The sequence below is a fragment of the Bactrocera dorsalis genome, chromosome 1 (assembly GCF_023373825.1).
Source record: "Bactrocera dorsalis isolate Fly_Bdor chromosome 1, ASM2337382v1, whole genome shotgun sequence".
Taxonomy (NCBI): domain Eukaryota; kingdom Metazoa; phylum Arthropoda; class Insecta; order Diptera; family Tephritidae; genus Bactrocera; species Bactrocera dorsalis.
This window is the reverse complement of record NC_064303.1, coordinates 45148597-45163436: the sequence shown is the minus strand read 5'-3', so window position 1 is coordinate 45163436 and position 14840 is coordinate 45148597. Positions and strand designations below refer to the sequence as shown.

At 35.9% G+C, this 14840-nt stretch overlaps 1 non-coding gene across 1 annotated transcript; it reads left to right on the top strand.

The window, feature by feature from the left end:
* Positions 1-6036: 6036 nt before the first annotated feature.
* On the top strand, positions 6037-14564 carry LOC105226680 (uncharacterized). The gene is made up of 3 exons (XR_007421282.1): positions 6037-11447; positions 11521-11928; positions 11998-14564. It is a non-coding gene; the product is annotated as an uncharacterized LOC105226680 (transcript).
* Positions 14565-14840: the final 276 nt, after the last annotated feature.

Here is a 14840-nt window from a genome sequence, read left to right as displayed (position 1 = left end):
GAAGCCTCCTGCGGTAACCTTCCCAATCCGTGTTCCTAGGGTTTCTGAAAAATTTCCTAGGCGAACCTTCTCCGACTAAACCAAACTCGATGTACCTCTGATCTGAAAAGGAGTGATCGTCGAAAACCCTACAGCTCGAGATCCGCGGGGCAATCCTTTCTGAGGTTAGGGTGAGGTCGAGAACCTCCTCCCTGCCTGCGGTCACGAAGGTAGGAGAGTTTCCCCTGTTACAAATGCGAAGATTTTCGCTAATAATGAAATCAAAAAGGGACTCACCTCTATTATTGGTATCCGAGCTACCCCAGATTTGGTGTCGCGAGTTAGCGTCGGAGCCGATGATGACGCCAGTGCCAGTCTTAAGCGGCAGTAAGGGAGGTGGCTCCTCCCTCATCATCATGTGGCATGTATGCAAGCCAGAAATCTCCGTTGTCACACTCCAGCTTCGCTGTCACTACGTCAGCGTTGCTGGGTAAAAGAAATACCGTTAGTTCATTCCTTTCCATCATGCAGGCTCTGTTCCTACCTGCCTATGGCTCTTTGTCCTCAATCCAGAGATCCCGTTACCTGTCAGCCACGGTTCCTGGATCAGGACGACGTCAGCTCCGTCTTGTTCCAGACGGAGCAATAGATGAGCGGAGGTCGCCTTCGCATGCTGGAGGTTAATCTGGAGGAATTTCGTCCTTCAGACTTTCCTCCAGGAGCGCTAATTCAGCGCACAAGTCGTGATCGACCCTCACCTCCTCAAACAGTTGTTCGAGGCTGAGGACGGAGTCGCCGATCGACGAACCGCCCCCAGTACTTGCCACATCCGAGAGATTCGGGTCGATTTCAAAGTCATTTGACCGTCAGCACCCTTTGCCACAACCGCAGCCGCCGCAGCTTGGGTGCCATCAGCTCTGGCATCTGATGGAAGTACTTTCAGCACTACCATTTCGAAACCATAGCTAATGGCTCCCTTTGGACCGATGGATTCCGTGTTTAGCATTATCAGCGCTTGCCGATACGGTTCATCGGTTTTCTCTATTCTTAACACTTTCCAGTCCTGCGTTAGAAGTGAGGGATTGCAATATTTGAGGATTTCCTCAATCTCGCTCGCAAAGGAAGGTTCGGCCGGCAGCCAAACGCGAGCCTTAGGACGAAGAGGAAGATCCTCTTCGGCCACGGCCTCAAGTTTGGCTCCCTTCTAAACTTTCCCCACCTGAGAGACTGCCCTCTTATACAAGATGGCCAATCTCTCGTCAGCACAGCTTGTGAGCCCTTGGTGCCAACTGGCACTCACACATTTTGGGGGTGGCCCAGGGCTTTCCTTGACCACCCTCAGGAAGACCGACGAGATAGCCGCCGCTACCCTCTTCCATTCATCATGGGAGATGGCACCGTCCTTCCTACTGCGATCGAGCATCCCAAGTACTGTAGCCCCAGCGCCTTTAGCGATCTCGCTAAAGGTTGGCACCTTTCCCGTTTACGGTTTCTTACCAAGGGAGGTTTCTCCCTCGTGCGACCTCTGCCGCTTGACCGCCAGTTCTCTCCTCTTAACTTCCGGTCCTACCCTATCGTCCTCGCTCAGCACTTTCCTGGCCCACTCGAGTGTACAAGCATATTGCTCAGAAACCTCACCAACATTCTTGTCACCGTAGCGTTCCACGATCTTGGCCGCCAGTCGGCGGTCTGACTTTAGCTTCCTTGCTAAAGCTGCCTTGCTTCTACCCCCCGTGGATCCTTTCATAACTCTAGCAGAGGTTCCTCTGGGGGAACGTACTCTGAGGCCTGCCAGGGTTTTAACGGGACGAGGACGGTTGCGACATTAGCCCGTCAGCCATTTCTGATGAGTGTCACCTCATCGTACTCAGGTGTCAGAATACCGCCCCCACCAGCCCAGGGTTCTACCAAATCCAATACAAACGTTTCTCCAAAAACAAGTCCAAAGCCAAACATCGTCCAGGGAGTTGTTAGGCCGTGAAGGCCGCAGGTCATTTAGCGTTACCCAGAATGCACCAGCTTGGAAGCGACCTGCCCTACATCCCTATGAAGACGTAAGAGGCCAGTGATTTTTGACCAAAGGAAAACATTTTACTAGTTCTTCAAGAAAAAACGTTAACTTCGGTTGCGCCAAAGCTAATATACCCTTCACAGGTGTATTTCATTTAGTAACTATGTGTCCAGTTTGTATGGAAGCTATATACTATAGAAATCCGATATGAACAATTTTTGCTGAGATTATGTTATTATCTTAAGCAGTAATACATGTTGAATTTCGTGAAGATACCACGTCAAATTTAACATAAACTTCATGGCAAAAAAACTGCATATAAAACATATCTATTTTCTAAAACTTAAAAATATTCCGTCATGATCGCTATATGATGTTTCATAAGTGATACATGAGGTCATTGATGGATCCATGTTTGACCATACCCAATCTGTTGCTATTTTGTTGTGGCGGCGTTGTCCAATGTTGACTGAAGTCCCAACTGTTGTAATCGAGCCTCTAAATCGTCAGTTGCTGTGAGGCGTCATATGTTAAAGCCTCCACGGACTACTGATAGTCCATTAAACTGCTTATTTATCTAACGGATATTATTTACCACTTGCTCTCTAAATTTTGGCAGTCTAGACGTGGAGTTCCTGAACACAAGTAATAAAGAAACTGTCGAATTGTTTACGTGTAATAGTTGGTAAACGTTTGCTGAACCTGTGACGTTCCTTGGGTATGATCCTGGGCACCGATCTTGTTTGGAGTTGGCCGGGCGTCGTCGGGGTTACCTTGTTTCGCCATCAAGGCGTGCAATAACATTATAACCCTCTATTGGAAATTCTTCTTGAGATAAAGCACAAGTCTTAGCAAAGCACAGAATATCAGCAGTATAAATCAGTTTATCTGATTAGATATCCGCAATATGCTTGTTTAGACTCCTTAAATTTTGGTAATAAATATCCAGGCTTTGTTTCGATTTTTCGGCTAAAAATCGGAAGCATGTCGTCCACGCACCTTCTGTCCTCAATCTCTTAAGTTGAGTTTTAATGGGATCCCGCTGTCCAAATGGGTTCGGAGAAGAAAATTTCCCGATTATATACTCCTCTAATCCATTGGCATTTATGACTCTGTTACATCCTACATATACAGGTGTGTGTGGTCCACCTTGGCTTTTATGTTTCGTGATGGCTTCAGCTGGAATGACAGGGAACTGTCTACGTTCTATGATTATTTGTTCATTTTGCTTGTATTGGAATGATCGGGCCACGCTCATAATTGGTGGCCAATCTGCATTGCGACTATGAGGTTGTTTGGAACGTGCAAAGCTTCCAACTCTTGATTCTGCGAATTTCATCCATAGTCGCACCACTGTACTTTCTGGTCCAGGCAATTCGGTATCCACTTGCATTAATTCCCCTGTAGCACCATTTACTTATCCATTACTCGTGCTTATGTTGACTGTTACCATATATTTAATCGATGTTTTGAGCTGCAATGTATGAAGCATCCCCTGAGTTTCTGATGGCTTGAAACCCTTCACAGCTTCTAATATGTTTGCCCGTTCTGTTAAGGAACTTGACTTAATTGTATTCTTCGCAGTCGAAATGAACTCGTCGGTCATCGTGTTCGCCAGTTTTGTGGTATTGAAATTATTTGCTCCAGCATTTGCATCGATCTCCTACTGGTGGCAACTGTTTTAAGTCACCAAACACGATAATTGGAATACATCCAAAGTAAAACACTGCTCCTAAAAATTCGTTTTACTGATACATAGTCGTTATAAGCCGGGTTCCACCCACTCCTTCCTGACATTGTGCATTACATAAGCAAAACGTTCCCTCTGCTTGTTGTTAAGTGAGCACGAAAGGAGCACCCTTTATACCGCGATGTCTGAATTTGGTATCCCCGCAACACTAATACGACTGTGTAAACTGACGTTGGGCAACACCAAAAGCTCCATAAGGATCGGGAAGGACCTTTCCGAGCCGTTCGACACCAAACGAAGAATGGTTATCGATTTTAAAAAATTTAACGAAAAATATAGCTGTAGGTGCAGGCTTATCCCAAGCAAGAAGACCAATTACATTCGAAAAGGGATTATTCGCCATAGTATGGGCATTGAAAACATTACGACATTATCTTTATGCAGTAAGGGATTTAGAAATCCAAACAGATTATCAGCCATTGGCATTCGCAATGTCTGAAAAAAAATCCAAACGTAAAAATAAAAAGATAGAGAGAGAGAAGAATTTTCACCAAAAATAATTTATAAACCGGGAGCAACGAATGTGGTTGCTGACGCATTGCCAAGGTAATTTTTAAATAATTTAACAAATTCAAGCGAATTAAGTCACTCAGACAATTCTATAATAGAAACCCAACATTCTGCAGAAAGCAGCGATGAATACCAAATTAACGAAACAAAAAAGCCTTTAAATCATTTCAAACAACAAATAGTAATCGATAATGGGGCAAAAATATCAGTCTTAATAACAAAAGATTTCTAATTGAATACGGCATACCACAAAATATAGTTGGTATTTTAAAAGAATATATAAATCCAAAAATAGTTACTGAAATATTCTGCACACCTGAAGTACTGTACGCAATAAAAAACATTTTGAAAGAAGCATTTCCGACAATCAAATTTTTATAATATACCAAAGTATTCCCGAATGATATTACTAATAAAGAAGAAGAACAAACCCATAGTAGAGCGCATAGAAATTATAGGGAAAATTTGGCACAAATAAGGCAACAATGTTATTGGCCTTTAATGATAAAGTAATTTAAACAATATGCAATAAACTGCAGATAAGCAACACAAATAAATATGAAAGACATCCAAAACCAATTCCAATAGGGAGAGCTCCTATACCACAAAAAGAGGGAGAACAATTTCACATCAACATTTTTTTCGCTCAGAAATTAAAATTTCTTACGTGCGTTGATTCTTTTTCCAAATTTTTGACAGTAAAATATATTGAAGACAAATCGAATTTAGAAGAAAAAAATATAGAACTTTTACAACCATTCTTAGATATAAAAAGTATAGTTATCGACAATGAACCAGACCAATTCAAATTCTTGTTTGTAGAAATCATTAAAATATTTTTTTACTTTAAAAACAAAAAAAAAATAATAATATAATAACAACACAAAGCTACTGTAAAAGTACAACAATTTGCGTATACATGTGCTGCTACTGCACAATACGGTTTGGGCATCACTAAAAAAACGTGATTAAATAAATTATCTTTTCTTTCGTTTTAAGATCTTTAACGGTATGCTCTTGCATTTTTAGCAGTTCAATTTCTATTTGTTGAATATCTATTAAGTGAATTAACTTTATAGATGATGTCTGTAATTTCCCTATCCCTTTATAGATTGTAATGGTATGCGCGTCCGTAAAGTTCCGTAGTTCGTCTAGATTTGCCATTGTTATTGGCAACCATAATAAAAGCAAGATAATCCTGTAATAGTGAATCATAAAAGTTAGAAAAACTTTTTTTTTAATATAATTTTTTTAATTTTTATTTATTTTTTGTGTTTACATAATATATACATATGTATATATAAAAATTTTTATTCTTGTTATTTGACATTTCACTCACTTTCAGATTATACCTTTTCTGTGATAATTGTTGTGTGTTTGTTTTCTTTTACAATTTCCTTTTTATATAGTAGATCCCAATCTGGTATTTTGTTTAACAAATATTGTCTCTCCTGGTATGTAAGTTTTAATTGTTTTGCAGTCGTTGTTATGGTTTTCTAGGTCAGTTTTCTATTTTTGTTTTAGTTTCTGTATGTTATTCTATCTGCTTTTTTCGTATTGTTCAGTATGTGTGCTCACGTTTCTGCCGAAAAATATTTCTAGTGGTCGTTTTTTTGTTACGGAATGTTTCATATAATTTCTGAAAGGGTGGAGAGAAATCTTTCAACCTATCCATTTACTGAACTTTTGCAATGCGGGGTTTTATAAGTATCTATACCTAGCTGGTCTTTCATCATTAAAGTAATAGTTGCAAAATTAAGAGACCTCTCGTTATCTACTATAACGTACTTAGGTGCACACTTAGGTAAAACCAATTTTTTTTTAGTTGAGACTGTGTCTATATGAAGTGTATGTCCAGGAAACTCGAGTATTGGAGTTTGTGTCCAAGAATGATAGAAACAAGATTGCGCAATGACGAGTTCAAATTTTGTTCGTTCTGCACATCTACGTCACGGTTGACCAACTTGCAATCAGCTGATTTTCAGTTGTTTGTTTTTCTTCGCAATAAGAAGCAATTTTGTATTGCAGGCATACAAAATCATGAATATCATCAAAATTTAATATTAATAAAAGATATCATTATAAGTGAATATTTTATAGTGAACATTTATATACATATTCATTTAATTGAATTTTCATTGTATTATTTAAAAAGAGACAATCTTTGCTGTGTTTGTTTCAACCATATACATTTATGTAAATAAAAAGATTGAATATTTTGTAACCAAGTATCAATTTATTGTTTTATTTAATTTTCTTTTTTTACTAAACATATGTTCAATTATGTTTTTATTTAAAGAACGAATCCTAAAATACATTCTAGCTCTGAAAAATAATTCTTTTATTTTGGTGTTACAATTAACAAAATTACTTAAATCTAAATGCTTCTGGACGTAATTTGCACATATGTATGTACACATATGCAAATCAGTACCATTTAAGTCGTCAAATACTGCTTGCAAGGCTCTCTCCATCAACATATCTGTTGGTTTAGGATAAAAACAGTGGTTATGAACTTAATGAACTTTAATATATTTTGCAACATACATACAGTATTTTTTTGTCTTTCTCACCGATGACCTCTTCTGCACTTTGAGGTGCCTCTCCAACCTCGTTTTCTTGAATTACTTCAACAGCGTCGGTATTCTTCAAGATTGTTGTCAACATCTCTTTTTTGGAACGAGACTCCATCCTTTTCTGCCGTTCATTAGCCTCTGCAGGAGCAGTGGTTAATGTTGGAAAAGCGCTGGGTAGCAACTTCGTTGGATTTCGCGAACTTAAACCTGCAAGTGTGTTGGGTTACAAAAGTAAAATTATTGTTATCAAAATGCTAATTACCCATTTCAAACTGCAAATTTCTTTCGAAAGCTTCTGCCGCGAAGTGCATTTCACAAACGCACGCATTTTTAACGTTAATTTTGTCCGTCCGACGACAAAAATGAATCCATTGTTTTAATGCGGCTTTATCCTTAGGGAAATGAAAAAATCTCCTCTTCCTCACTATTTTTACCATTGTTATTATTACAACCGAACACTGCACAACGCATTTTAAAAATACAGAATTTAACAATTAATACAACACTTGAAAACACAATTCGAATTCACTTTCAATAGCGCGGGCGAATAATAAGTCAACCGTGACGTCAGCAAGAACAGCTGACTGAAAGCAAACAAGCGCATTGCGTAATCTCTTCCTCTAACATTCTTGGTTTGTGTCATTGTATAAACCTACAAGTTACAAAAGAATCAGCTGTTTTCCAAGAATTTTTCACAGCTGAGATCAGCTGATCAAAATCTGCCTTATTTAGGCACAGAGATGTAATTAAAAGAAATGTAGTCGATCAACTTTTTTGTGAAAAAGTATTTGTAACGGAAAACATTAATGAAAACTTTCAAGAATATTTTTTGAAACAAAAGTTTATTGGATATTTATTGCTCTTCCTCACCACTTCTGAAGTTGCAATGTAGGCGCGCTACCCATCTTTTTTGGGTGTTCGTTCCCCAGGATCCCCTATTTTCACCATTTTTATATATATAGTTTTAAATCAATCTACTTATTATAAAAAATATGACTAGACAAAAATAAATATATAAAGTCAGGTACAATTCATGAATATTAATTACATTAAAAATATAACATTGACAATATATGTCAAAACAATCAACTGGAAACTATTTAAACAAAAACCAAAATAAATATAAAAAATCAGGTACAATTCCATTGTAAACATTAACAATACAAGTCATAACAATCAACTTGTAAATATTTAAATATTATATATATATTTTTTTATAAAATTGGAAACTTTTAATAATATATTGATACAATAATAATAAAACCTAACACGGCAACACACTATAGCAGATTTGAGGCATTTGAACGTTTTAGTAGTAGAATATTTGGGGGCAACCCGAACCAAGTGTCTAATTTGTAGTAGAATATTTAGGGGCAACCCGTGCCAAATGCCTAATTTGTAGTAGATTTTTGCATATGTGTTAGTGAAAAATAAAGGATTGGTTACTTGTAGGTTTATACAATGGTTTGTGTAATTGCTGGATTTGAGGGATGGCTATTATATTTTTCTTTTTTGTATACTTGGCATTGTTTTATCAGTGTATCTATTCTTTGTCTCATTTTAGGGAAATAATATTTCTCCGGTAATTACATTTTATTTTGCTGAGCTCTGTTGTGAGTCCGTAAAATAATTTCGTCTTGGTCCTTTTCATTTATGTCTCCTTCTTTCATTTGAGTGAATCTTATTTTGAAGGATCTAAAATGTTCTGGATATAATATTTGAAACAGTCCCATTACATCTTCTGTCTTGTAGATGCCGTTTATGAAGGATTTAAGTACTTTCTCAATATTTCTTTTAAATTACCATCAAAATATGTTAGTTGAAAAATGGTATGTCTATGGAATGTAGGGAATGAAATGATAAACTTATAGTCAAGAGGATGTTCTTTGTAAATAAAAATTTAGTTTTTAAAAGCACGTATACCCCAATGCTGGGAATAAGAAGATGAGGAGAGCTTTGAGCACTATGTTGCGTTTCTTTTATTGAAGTAATTATTGTACTCAGCTAGGTATGATTACAATCGTGTGTGAGTGGTTCGTGATCTGTATAAATTTTTAATTTACAACCACTAAAAAGGTGACGTTTGAAAGTCTTTACTGCCCAACATATAGCTAACATTTCTTTTTTTGCGGTCTCGTAACTTTCTTCAGTTTTTGATAGAGTTCTCGATATAAAAGCAATTGATATGTCAGCTTGAGAGAGTACAGCTCCTATCGCGTGGTCAGAGGCGTTTGTAGTTAATATAAATTCTTTATTGAAATTGGGATATTGTAGATAGTATTACGTCATCAGATATTAACGCATTTTTTAGCTGTTCAAATGGTTTCTTCGCCTCATTATTTAGATGTATTGTTTTCCTAGCCGATGCTTCTTTTCATATTCTTCAATTTTCTCCCCTGAGTAGTAGCGGCATTGTACGGCAAAGAGAGAAGGGAGTAGTGTTTTTTGCCGTTCACTTACATTGCGCGCCCATAAGATTGGTCGTATCAGCTGACACGGGCCACGATTCTATGTACGTTTTTGGCTGTTTCTGCTATTACTGTCTGATATCTTGTGCCGTTTTGATTCGCAAGTTTTTGCTGTTATCTAAAAATGAGTTGCAAACCGATTTACTTAAGGGGTTAGGGGTAGTGTTATTTTACAAAAGTAGTAATATGGCATTATTATAGATACATATGTGTGTAGATAATGTGTTGATTTGAAGTCACGAAAATTTCAAAACAAAAATTTATTTCAAAAGTTATAGGTGTTTGTGTTGACCCAGTTCCAAAAAAAGGGACGTGCGGCGACAACCATAAGTCCTTGGAGATTCATCTAAAATCAATCGAACAAAAAAATTAGTTTTATAAATAGATAAACTCGGGCTGATCGAAGGATTTTTTTGTTTTCAGGAAATTTTTTTCTAAATTTTTGGGAAAAAATCAGCAGTTTGTCTTAAAAAATCGAAATTTATTATGTATTCTAAAAGCTGTATAAATTTCATTAAAATCTACTGCGTTTTCGAGTTACAGTTATCACCAGTTCAAAAAACATAGTTTTGAGAAAAACGCGTTTAAAGTTTCACACTAGCGCTTTGAAGTGCCCGAGCTCTCTTTGTTATTTGTCGAATAACTTAAAATTTATCGGATCAACGTAAAAATTCTAACTACAATTGCAATGTTTATTGCAAGTTGTTAAAAATCACCGACAAAAATTTCCCGATTGTAACAAAAAAACTTTAGTTTAATTTTGAAATAATCAATATGTAAAAGATATGAAATAAAAAGTTGTATTGCAATCGAAAAATTACTGAAAAATTACTCTTATTAATTTACATTTCCCGAGAGTCAGGAGCAAGTATGACACATTTTTTTTCTAACTACCCCTAACCCCTTAAGGGGCCATCCATAAATTACGTCACACGAATTTAAGGACTTTTTAACCCTTCCCCCCGTCCTTGTCACAAGTTGTCACATTTTGAACTAGCCTCCCCCCTTTCGTGACGTCACACATTTACCAATTTTATGGATTTATCAAAAAATAAAAAAAAACAGGTTATTCTACTTATTCTTATATTTATTGAATAATCTTTACTAAAATAAACATTTAGTTAAATATTAAAATACAGACACAATGAATGACTAGTCAAGAAATAATAGATACTTAATTATGCTAATTAAAAATACAAAACTTAATCATCTTGTGCCCATGGACTTGTGACCCACTCCTTTAAATCATTTATTCCTGGTAAATCAGGCACTTCATTTTCGTTCTGAATTTGGATGTCAGGAACATCTTTCGTATCAACATCGCCTTCTTCCATACATAAAGCATCGTCATCATTCATTGAGCAGAGAAATCTCGGGCACGTCTAGCCGCAATCCTTTGAGGACGAATTTTCGATAGGTAACAGCTCTTGTTTTTTATGTGATTGTTTGTGTTGATTGGTGGCTTCATATGAAAAAAAATATAGTCCACATATACTACACGATCTTTTAAATAAGTATGTCTCCACACTACGGCAATAACTATCATATGGAACTTGTTTCAGATGGGATGATGCTTGGAGATTTAATAATACCTGTAGTAATAATGGAGCAAACTTAGCGTCTTTGTCATCACACCCTGTGACTCCATAACCTTCTGATGTTTGTTTAATTAACACAGGTGGTGGTAAAAATCCTTCTTTTAATAATTTCCAAAGACTAGAACGTCTTACACCGCAACATGCAATAGTTTCACATTTAACTATTTGTAAAAAATATTGTGACTCACGTATGTGATCAGCATACCAAGTAGCATTATTTTTCAACATCATAGCCTGACCAATATCCAGTCCAGTAACAGTTGGTGCAACATATTCAGCAACGACTGGAAAATTATCAATGACTAACTTGCTCCTAATGTCAGCCAACACATTGACTGCAATTTCGAAGTTTCGTTTTTCTACATCTAAGTCAGTAGTTCGAATACTTGAATCAAGATGTGACCCAAAATCATCATGATGATCATCCTGAGGCATGTGTAGCTATATAAATTGTTCATAAATATAATCAAATTTTCAATTGCAGAACAGCCGGTAAGAGATACTGAACTTCCTATTACCAGACAAGAATATGACATAATAACATCTCAATCATCAGTAAGCTTAACCTCAAAATCAGTCTCACACTATTAAAATTAATTAACTCCCCCTTTTGTTTCAAAAATTAAAGTTATGACACCAGGATTGGTTGGTGCATTAGATCGTTCAAACGTTTCTAGTAGGAATGCTATGTATATTATTTCTGCAACTCTGAAGAGAGTTGGAGTTAATTTAAAGCTATAAGACTATTCAGCGCAGTCGTAATGTTTTACGTACAGAAATTACAAAGGGGTTAGAAGATGGGTTGAGGCCTGAAGATAATTATATTGTGCACTGGGACGGGATCCCTTTAACCGATATCACGGGAACTGATACTGTAGATAGACTTCCAATTATTTTGACATCATGTGGTACTAAACAATTGTTGGGAGTGCCGAAGCCAGTGATCAAGCAGTTGCCATTCTGGAAACTCTCAAGCAGTGGGGTATTAGTTCATATGTCAAAGGGATGTGTTTTGACACAGCAGCTGTCAATACAGGTCGGTTATCAATGAGATATAAGCTAATTATTTCAATAATAAATATTGTACGTTTGTTTTAATTTTTAGTAATTCATCATGGGACTTGTGCTGAATTAGAAAAAGCTTTGAATCAAGAGTTGATTCATTTACCTTGTCGCCGTCACATCTTTGAGCTTGTTTTGAAAGGTGTGTTTGAGGTGTATTGGCCAACCACTTTAGGCCTAAATGTTCAGTTCTTTTCTAGGTTTAAGAATAATTGGGATAATTTCAATAAATCCAATTTCAAGGTTGGAATGGACGATAGTACTGTTAATAAAGTATACATATATTATCCAATAGCAAACAAACATTAGTAACCTTGATTGAAGAAAATTTAAGGGTTCATAAATTAGACTTTATAAAAAATATAAACGCAATGTGTTCTTGATGAACATATCAGATTTTCCTCACTCAACAATACAATTTAAATTGAAATTTGTATGTCTACTTTACAAGTTTTTCAACCAAGAGATGACTATAAAGAACTTCTTAAGCTATCGCTGATTTTTTTTGGGGAAAAGCCAAAACCGAACTTTACGTTTAAATATCCAGGTCCAGCACACCATGCTCGTTGGATGGCAAAAGCCATTTATTCGTTAAAAATTTTTCTCTCTAGAGAAGAATTTAAACTAACAGCGCGAGAATTCAATCCCAGCGGGATAATGGTTCACTGCTTACATTTTTCTTTGAAGAATGCTTCGAAGAAAATTCTATGTACAATTCTTCGATACCAGGTAATGCATAAAAGTAAGCTATGCAGAATAATGGTTCGCCGCTTACATTTTTCTTTGAAGAATTCTTCGAAGAAAATTCTATGTAGAATTCTTCGATACCAGGTAATGCATAAAAGTAAGCTATGCGGCTAAATTCTACTGTGTTCATATTCACAAGTCAAGTAAGTACGTAAAAAACGACAAATACAAATTGATGGAATAAAATTTATAAGTAAATTTTTTCATTATTTCGTCAAATCATCAAGCAAAAAGTTGGTTACTATTAGGTTAGTTTTTCCTGTTTTTAACATTGAAGGACATAGCTTCAAATTTATAAACATACTCTTTTTGTAGAATGTGTGAAAGTTGAAGGCTTCACCGAATCGGAGTATATTCACCAAATTCAAAAAAGTATGAAGCTCGCCAAAGGCCGTTTCTTCAAGTCTCGTTGCTTGGAAAAAAACGAAAAGAGACTCAGCCACAAAAATAAAAGAAAACCATAATGGCTAAATGGGTAGCGACCAACATCTCCGCTTTGGCAGCATCCCGGATCTTTCCGCTAGTTACCCGTCTGTATATACATATGTATATTTAACGTTTTTTAAAACCTGCTGTTTTCAACCTTTGAATATTTTATATATACATACATATATACTCGTAATATGTTTTTAACGTTTTTAAACTAAGTATTTCAATTTGTAATAATTCAGTTCAGTTAAACACATTTTGTTATAACAATTTTTAAGTGCATTTCGCATAAAATAAAACCTTTATAACAATTGTATTGAATCTAGTGCATTTTTCTTTTTAACAAAAAGTGTGAGTGGCCTACGAGTATAAGGTGAGTTTTTGTACACATAATACTTATTTTCATACAAATATGCAATTTTTCCCATTGTTCGTTAACTGTGGCATCGAAGAATTCATCGTTAACTGTGGCATCAAAGAAATCTTCGTTAACTATGGCATCGAAGAATTCTTCTTCCCTATGGTAAGCGAAAGGGGTGATCTGTTACTTTTCGTAGGACGTCGCCGTGTTAATTTTCATCGGTCGGGGTAAGCGATACAATCATGCTGCATCGTTTACCTTGCTCGCTTACCAATGTCCACCATATCCCGCTGGGATGGCTTACGTGAAGTTTGTATTTTTCCCGTTAAAATTTATTTAAAAGCTTGGTACACTGCTCCTTCTGCGATTTTGGCACCATACAATGACCTGACCTTCATGCAAGACTTAGTTGAGTAAAAAACTGGGAACAGCTCCGTGTCAACAGCAACTTGTTCAAAAATGAAAAATCACCTGTAGTATTTAAGTAAACAGTTGGTCATTATTTCTCTTTTTGATGATAATGTGCCTCTACCCACGAAACAGAAAATGATTCAAGCTTTGAATAAAAAAGAAATAAACACTGATCCAAAAAAAAAAATTGAAATTGAGCCCGGAAATTCAGACCAATTCTTATCAGTAGATCTGAGTGACTTTATTTCGAAAAAGTCAATGACTATATTTCAAACATTCGATTTACCTACTGACTTCATTGACAAAAATGTGGAATCTTGGTCACAGGATGAAAGCTATCAAGAGAATCAGGTATTTTTTAAGCGTCTCAGCGTGGTCAATGATGTAGCAGAAATAGGTTTAATAGAGGACTACAACAAATGTCTTACTAAAAATGAAGAACAATTGCAATGTTTATTGCAAGTTGTTAAAAATCACCGACAAAAATTTCCCGATTGTAACAAATAGAGTTTAGTTTAATTTTGAAATAATCAATATGTAAGAGATATGAAATAAAAAGTTGTATTGCAATCGAATAATTACTAAAAAATGGCTCTTATTCATTTACATTTCCCGAAAGTCAGGAGCAAATAGGACACATTATTTTTTCAGGCAACGATTAATGTTTCTAAGTCATCACTCACACAGAGAAGAGTTTAAAGTTTTTGTTTAAATTAAGTACTTAAAAAATTGATTCTATTAAACGATTATCGATATTTTGTGAAAATTCTATGGTTACATCGCTAAAAACTCGATAAGTTTTACGAAAAATATGATTTGTTATGTTTATTAGCTATTAATTTGTAATATAAGATGAACAATTGTGGAAATTATTTTTTATAATTTTCTGTTGGACTTTAATTACGAATAACTTTGAATGAGTTGACTCCGCCAAAAAA